Raw genomic sequence first — 8687 nt, 5'->3', positions numbered from 1 at the left:
ATTCATGAATTATACATATGAATACATATTCGTGTATGTGTGTAAATATGTACATACACCCCGCATCGCTTTAATAGGTACATTATTTTTCTCTAAGAGCTGAGAGCATCTGATATGTTTTGTTTTTTTGCTTTAACAATAAGGATCAATTGATTTACCTGCCTTCAATTTCAATATTTAATGTTAATATTATTGGGTAATTTCCCCTTAATGCCAAAGTATGAAAAAAAACTGATCGGACGACTATGTCAAAGAATTTTAAAATCTGGGGTAAGCAAGCTTGAGTTTAATTAATGTTACAAATAGCCTCAATAAAAAAAATATACAAAATCACTTAAAGCAAGGAGTCAATGTTTAATATAAAAAGAAAGCTATTTACATTGTCCTGTTATTCAACTATAGAGGGCCGAAAATTTCAAAGAGGCGATTTTTGACACTTTAAAACCCAGATTTCTAAAAAAATACAAAAATGATGAATGACTATGTGTCGAAACAATATTGCGCATGTTTCGATAAAAATATGTATAACAGGGTACATCGCTAAACGTTCAGCAACAAAATAATGTACGTAGCTATTCTTGCCTTCCGGTTTATTGGGTTATCTAGCCAGATGAATATTATTTAAAAAAAATTTTATTGTTGGAAACTGATTGAAAAATACAAGCAGATAGCCCTGCAACCCAATAGCCACGAAGGTGTTATCTAGTTAGGTAGTCATGAATATGAGTGTAGCAGAACGAGAGATACTACAGCCTAAACGATATTTTGTTTTTCTATCCCTGAAATGCCAAGGTACATACATATACACATACAATCAGCTTCCCTAAAGTTCTGAACACATTGAAAACGACGAACTACGGGCCAAAAATAAGTCAGAATTTTTATTAGTTAAATCGGAAAATATTAGTTTTGTCTACCCAGATTGGCAATCTATCCCACCGTTTGTCGGATGCGTTCTGACGTCGCGTCGTTCTAAAAGATTAATCCGGTGCATATTAGAATGTATATTGAATAACCAGCGTGAAACCTGATGTCGGCTATTTTTAAGATAATAATATTCTTCCCAGAATGTCTTTGGCCTGCTGCCGCTCTCGGACCTTGTATGTTTAACCAGCACTAATTAGTAGTATCAAAGAAGATAAGCTTTTCTCGTCACTCCGTCACCGACTTCGTTGCCTGCGATACCACTGTGTTCTGGTGCTCAACAAAATGTAACCTTGTCCTCGTTGCCAAGAATTGAAGAGTGTTGAAACACTATTTTAAAAGCCTGACAGATAGCTCAACGCGCGTTTTAAACCCTCTTCTTGGTTCATTCTGGCGCTTGTCAGGATTGCTAGCACCTCTGTCTGAAAAATTGGAGTCATCTGCCAATTGCAAAAAAAGAAGTTTAGTATACCAGGCTTATAAAAACCCGCACCACTATTTTTAATGCTTGATCTATTTTATGCTTTTTCTTGTGTGTTGAGCGGAGATCATTCTAGACGTGACTCTAGTCCAGAGGTTCAAAAAGTTCTCATTGATCTTGTAGCGAAGAGCGGAGCTAACCTTTGGATAAATCCATCACATTCTAGTCGTCCTTCCAAGAATTTGAGGCTTACAAAATTCCAGTTGGTTTCTTAACGTTGTACATTTATTGATGTCCTTTTTTGAAATTTTCTGAGCACAAGTGTTTAGAGCTATTCGTAATCTATCTTGCTTGTGTGTGATGTCACCAATCTGGTCCAAGTATTACCACTATAAGAAGCTGAGCTCTCAATGAAATTTCCAATATATTTCCGCGCAGCATTTTGGTTTCAGTTCATGACTTTTCATCAAATGGTTCTGTAACAGTTGGACATATTCTCTAAACGCCTATAAGGCTGCGTATTATTGCAATTTTCTTATACACAGTGGTGTACAAGGATGCTAAAAACTTACTATGCCTATTCTAGTGACCCAATGTTTAAAGCTCCTTTTATATTGTTGAAATGAAGCTCGTGCGATACCCAAAAGTAATACATAATATAATCCGGAAATTAAAGAAAAATACGGTGTCTGTTCAAGTGGAGCGTATGATTACAAGCTTCATATTTACATACATAGATACAAACATAATCAAGGACAACGCTAATCTAAAAACAAATCAGGTAAATATATTAAATTTGCTGAGTTCTATTTATATACATTTGTATGTATGTATATGTTTGTGCTATAGATTTATTCGTGCATCACGACGTCACGTACAAATTTTCGTTACTCTATCTGCTCCTTGTCCGAACAAGGAAACGAAGTTTGCGTTCTACACAGGTTCTTCTATGTTGCGGGTGAAGAATTTGCTTCATATTTGATATTTTCTTACTTTCGCTTTTTGTACTGATTTTGACGATTTTTTGATTTGTTTGCTTATAGGCATGCCTACCTATGTATATACATTAGGGTGGTTCAAAAAAAAAAAACAAGTAAAGTCGGAATTTTAATGCTTGTTCTATAGCGAAAAAATATACCTATGTTTTTTTATATTTTGAAATAAAAAAATATTTAGAAGTCGCTCAAAGCGCTCAAAGTTTTCCATGTATTTTATATGGGGATAAAAACAACTTTTCGCATAAATGGTATAAAATTCTTGAAAATTAATATTTTTCGATCGGAAAGCGCTGGTTCTCTTCAAGAGAAATCCAATAATAATACCTAATTGATTATTTAACCACCCTTGGGGGTCAGGGCATTAAAATTCTGACTTTACTTCTACACATGCATTTTTGGACCACCCTAATATACCGACATATGTAAATACGCCTTCATTGATTGCTGTCGGTAGGAGGATATGGCCGATTTTTTGGTCAAAGCAATTGACCTCCAAAATAATCGATTTCGTCGACTTGTCAAAGTGACGTGTATTAAAATGAGTCATATGAATTTCTTATAATGCTGTGGATATGTACATACACACTTACAATCATACACAGGAATGCGTATGCGAATGTTCTACAAATATATTTACACACCTCCTCCTTGTTTATTATACATTAATGCGTTTATGTGTGTTACGAGCGTGCTGGTGATTTATTTTTCTCTTCCCCATTCACCACTTTATGGTTTTAGCCCATAATTGTTCCCCTATTTTCTTTTAGATTTACTTTTATTAGCCTTTTGTATTAGGTATTTATTCATTCTTTATTGTGTAGCAGCCACTTTTTTCCACTTAGCATACAATTACCTACATAAATGCATGTAAGTATATATGTATATGCATCGGGGTAGCCAGAATGAAATTTAGGGGGGGGGGACGGGGGTCGACCCTATTAAGCTGGCATTTCAGGGTACTATTTTATATATATACAAGGAAAATTTGAAAGTTAGGGGGGGCTCGAGCACCCCCCTGCCCCTACCTGGCTACGCCCATGTGTATATGTATATCTTTGTCTTGCCATTTTCGCTCGCATTTATCGTTCACGCCATAACTTAATAGCTCGGCATTCGCTTCAATCAATTGTTGATTGCATTTCGCTCTATATACATACATACATACATAATTCTCGCATGACGAAATCTCATGCCATGCATTCTGATGTTGTTAGCCCCATCTATGTATGTACATATTTTACAATGTGGAGTAAGTAACAAGTATCGATTATTTTTTTATTGCATTTTTATAAGCTTTTATACACATCGCATGCTGTAATTTCCTAGTTAATTAGTTTTTGCCAGGAAGGTCAGCGCATTAAGTTGGAATAAATTTACGCATAGGTAGGCATACACACATACTCGTAGCTCTGCAATAGCTAATTTGTTTATATACATATGTATATTCAGTACACGCCATTAGTCAGATCGAACATCACACAGACCGCTGCAATAAGCTGGCGTGGAACTAGAGAAGGGCACAGGACCAAATATTCAATCCCGATACCGCCTATCCCTAAATTATTTTTTTAAGACTCGGACCCGCCCATTCCGACGTTTTTTCCAAATTGTACAGCGGGTCCCATAGGTCCCGAAATCTATTACTCAGAAAAATGTATATGCCTTCAAATTAACTTTAAGTAATAAAAAAGATAATCGGCCCTATGCTCACTTTTACTGACCATGACGATATTCCGCCAAGGGCCGAATGAAAGATCTGTCATCGTTTTGTTCTGCTTTGCCGTTCGTTTTCGTCTCAATAAAACAGAAAAAAGTTCTTATTTCATGCAAGGATTTAAGGTCCCGTCCCGCTCGAAAAATTTTTAAAGACCTTCCCGATACCGCGCGGTTCCCGATATCCCACGGCCATCTCTACCTGGAACCTTGTTCTAATTCACGGCTTCTACGTAGGTTAAAAATTCTAGTATTCTAGAATACTAGACGAATTTCCCAAAATCCTTTCGGTTCGTATCGCTGGATTGTTAAATAAACGCTCAAGACTGCCAAATTACAGTAAAATTAACTTTACAATACTTGTTTGGGAAATAACAAAAATTTACAATACTTGTTTGGGCAATAACAACAATTTAAAATACTTGTTTAGGCAATTAAAACACTTTACTTTGTTTTATAACTTAACTTGTAGCTAGCTAATTCGCAACTGAACTTTGTGTGCGCTGTGGCAGCGGCCTTATATACCTGCACTTGCACTCATGGCAACTCTAGAACGTTCTACCGTTTATCGCACTTTCTCTCATTCTCTCACTGTTTACCGTATTCCTGCACTTGACGTTTCTTGCTGTCGAATATTCTAACTCTTTCGTTGAACATTCTGACATTTGCTTGTTTTTAATTTTTATGCATAAAATATTCTTTAATAAACTAAAATTTAGCTCCGGAAATTTGCTTCTAAAGTTCATACAGACTTATGTATTTGTACAGATACATACATACCTTTGTTCATGATACAAATATTTAAAGGTAGTTTCACTTCTTCTTCTTATTCGCCATTGCTCCCATTTGACGTAAACTGTGCTTACGACCTGCATAGATAGTAACTTCATAAACATGTTTAGGTGCTCACAGTTCTATATTATCACTGTGTTAATTTTGCCACCTGGTAACAAAACGGTTTAAGCTTAAGAAATTTGCATAAAAATATTGTAAAAAAATTAAAAAAAAATGTTGAACGTAATCGTAGTAATGAGATTTTTGATGCTATTTTTAACTTTATTCAAAGATTGGTACAAGAAAAACTTGAATAACTGAACCTAACCTATTTCGATTTATACTTGTGAGGTATCATTGGAAAGGTATTTTCTCATCCTTTTTACTTCCTTGCTAATAAACTCATTCAAAGGATGAAAGAGCGTCATTCCGAGTTGAATTAAGATGTGTTGGTATTTGAATAAAAAAAAAAATTGGGACATGAATGACTTTATTTTTGCACAAAAATAAAAAGAGTGGGAAATACCTTTCTACTGAGATCCCACAAATCTAAATCAGAATAGTTTTGGCCCAGTTATTCAAGTTTTTCGTAAATCAATCTTTGAAAAAAAGTAAGAAAACAGCATCAAAAATCTCGTTTTTATGATTCCGTTGAAAAGTCATTTAAATATTTTTATGCACTTATTTTTAGCTTAATCTGTTTTGCTATCTGAGGAGTTTTTAAAAAAAAAAATCTTTAAGGAACTATTTTTGGAGGTATTTTCAAAATGGTCCAGCTCACGTAAATCTTAATATTTTTCCGAAATATTTTGGTGGACGTCTTCAAATCTAATAAGTTTTATAATACCGGCGGAAAAGCGCAACTTTTTTTGGGTGATGCAATCTAATGTACACAAGTTGTATACGATCAAATACTTGAATATGAAATTTTATACTTTTAGTAAAATATATGAACTAATTGTGTTTAAATTATCTCACATTATATTTTAATTAAATACACTCCATGCAAGGTTGTTGAACTTACGAGTGATTAGGCTCTTTATGATTTGAAAATATAATCACAACTTTGTTGACATTCTCCAATTTCAATGTTGAATACTCGTATTATCAATTGACAATGAATTTAAAATATTGTTTTTCATTAAATTTTGTGTGTATTAGCAAGTCTGTTCAAAGCAGTTAATTCACATATGCAAATAAATAGGTATCTGTGTGCTTTATACACAATATTAGTTTAGAAAAGTGTATTAATTTTGGTATTTTATTGCTTTTATATAAGCTTATTTATATAAATACATACATATGTATGTATGTAGTACTACGGGTATTGTATTTACTCAATTATTTGTAAACAAAATGCTTGTGGTCCGAATGCTATAAAAATACGAGAAATTTCATCTTTTGAGCCTTAAAATTTTTGCTGAATTCAAATGTTGATTTATGTACGTAAACAAATACATATGTACATACATAGGCACATACGCAGCGGTTTAAATATGCATTTTAATTGCAATAAAATATATGTGATATGAACCTTAAATAAGTATGATTTTTATGAATTAAAAAGGAAAAGCGAAAGCAGAAGGCCTTCAAAAAAGAAAGGGGAAAGGAATGCAGAGTGGAAGGCCTCTTTCGTCTTAATAAGGCCTTTTAAAAGGGCTTTTAGCTCCTGAAATTATCTACTGGGATACTTTAAGACTTCCGCCAAAATATTCGATTTGAAAATACTTCCGTTGATTCCGTTAATAAAATGTTTAAACATTTTTATGCAGACCTGTTAATTTTAATCTCTTCTATCATTTGAGGTGATTTGTTAGAAAAAAATATTTTAAAAACTAATTTTTGTTTATGAAAAATCGATTTTTTGAGGTATTTGCTGATAAGACAATTTGGCGGAAGTCTTAAAATATGATAAATTATATATTACCGATTTTGTTTATATGAAAAGTGATGCACCCTAATGTAAAAATGTAATAAAGCCGAGGGAACTTGAATATGAAATGCGATTTACTGCTTATTCTTTTAAATGTAATCTTCCTTGCTAGCCACATACATATGTATGTATGTATATTCGTAGTTATTTATTTCACTTAAGTCTTTTTTGTGTTTAAATATTTTTTTTTTGTTTTTTGTTTTAACTCTAAGCTCTGACACAAACTTGTATAAACAATAATATAATATAATATAATATAAGCAGCAAGATACAATTTTTTCACTAAATTTTTTTTTTGTAAATATTAAACTAATAATAAGATAAATTTTAAAAGAAACATTTTCGTGGAAGATCACAAATGCGTTCAAAAGAGCTGGGATATAAAAGGAACGCATCGAAGTTGAATAAAAGGCTACTAACTACAGCCGAACAAAAGCTTTCACTGTGAAAATTCCTTTGAAATCCTTGGGCTTTTTGTATGTATTATTTTTCTTTAATTTGTGTGCAATTTCTATTTGCTGTTTTGCGTGCGCCAAAAGGAAAGAAAAGTAGTGCAAAGGAAAATGCAGTCAGAATAAATTTATGTATGTAGAAAATTAAGTAAAAAGTGGATATAAAATGGTACAAAGTAAAATATACAATTAATGACATATAATTTGATATGACACATATCACCGCGAATACATGCCCATTTTTTCCACACTATTCCTTCACAACAAATCCTTTTAGATGCTACAAGTGATGGAGCTTATACATACAAACATACATACATATTTTTGTACATACTAATGTGTGTAGAAATTCAATGAGTCTTCTCGAGCATAATTTTCTTTTCGCATACGTAGATATTGCCAAAGTCAATGAACTGTGTTAAAGTTACAGTATATGCTAACTCAATAAAATAGAGTTAGAATAAGTGAAAACTTTACAATTTAACAAGTAAGAAAGTCTAAGTTCGGGCGGAGCCGAACATTAAATACCCGGCGCAAGTATTAAATATATGATTTTCACCTTTCCGAAAGCTACCGCTACATGGTAAGCCGGTGTGTATCAATTCTGAGTAAATTAGCGTCCTTAAATTTCGAAATATTGAAGTTTCAAGCATTTCTGAAATTTGCCGTTATATGATAAGTGGTCGTAATTTTAATCTGATTCCAATAATTTTCAACGGTTTGCTTCTATGCGGCAAGCACAATAATCATACCGAGTTTGGTACAAATTGGTAGAACGGTTACCGATATACATATATGTGGTCATAAGTGGGCGGTGTCACGCCCATTTTCCAAAATTTTTTCATAAACGTATTTCTTGGTAGAGAATTGTTGCAAGCATTAATTTTGAATAAATTAGCTTTAATATTTATTGATTTATCGAAGATTTCGTATTTCTCCAAATTACCGTTATATGGGTGGTAGGCGTGGTTATGATTTAAAAATTTTCAGCCATTTGGTATGCTGTAGCAAGACTAACAACTGTGCCAAGTTTGGAAGAAATTGGTGAAGCGGTTACCAAGATATACACATGTATCCATAAGTGGGCGTGGCTACGCCCATTTTCCAAAAATTTATAATATTCTTATTTTTCGTCTAAAAGTTATTGTAAATACCAATTTTGAGTGAATAATCTTCAGTAGTTACTAAAATATCGCAGTTTTCGTATTTCTGAAAATTACCGTTATATGGGAGGTAGGCGTGGTTAATGTCCGATTTTGCCCATTTTCAATACCATCCGTCCTACTTCCGAAATAAGTATACGTACCAAGTTTCGTTAAGATATCTTAATGTTTACTCGAGTTATCGTGTGCACAGACGGACGGACAGACGGACGGACAGACAGTCACCGCTTAATCGATTTCTCTTTTCATTCTGAACATTTATGTATACATTTGTCTATATCTATCTCTATTCGTTTTGCCTGTTACAAA

The sequence above is a fragment of the Rhagoletis zephyria genome, unplaced genomic scaffold, assembly GCF_001687245.7.
Source record: "Rhagoletis zephyria isolate East Lansing unplaced genomic scaffold, Rhagoletis_zephyria_1.1 Rzeph_scaffold_00459, whole genome shotgun sequence".
Lineage (NCBI taxonomy): Eukaryota > Metazoa > Arthropoda > Insecta > Diptera > Tephritidae > Rhagoletis > Rhagoletis zephyria.
The sequence above is the reverse complement of the archived record's forward strand: the minus strand, read 5'-3'. Positions refer to the sequence as shown.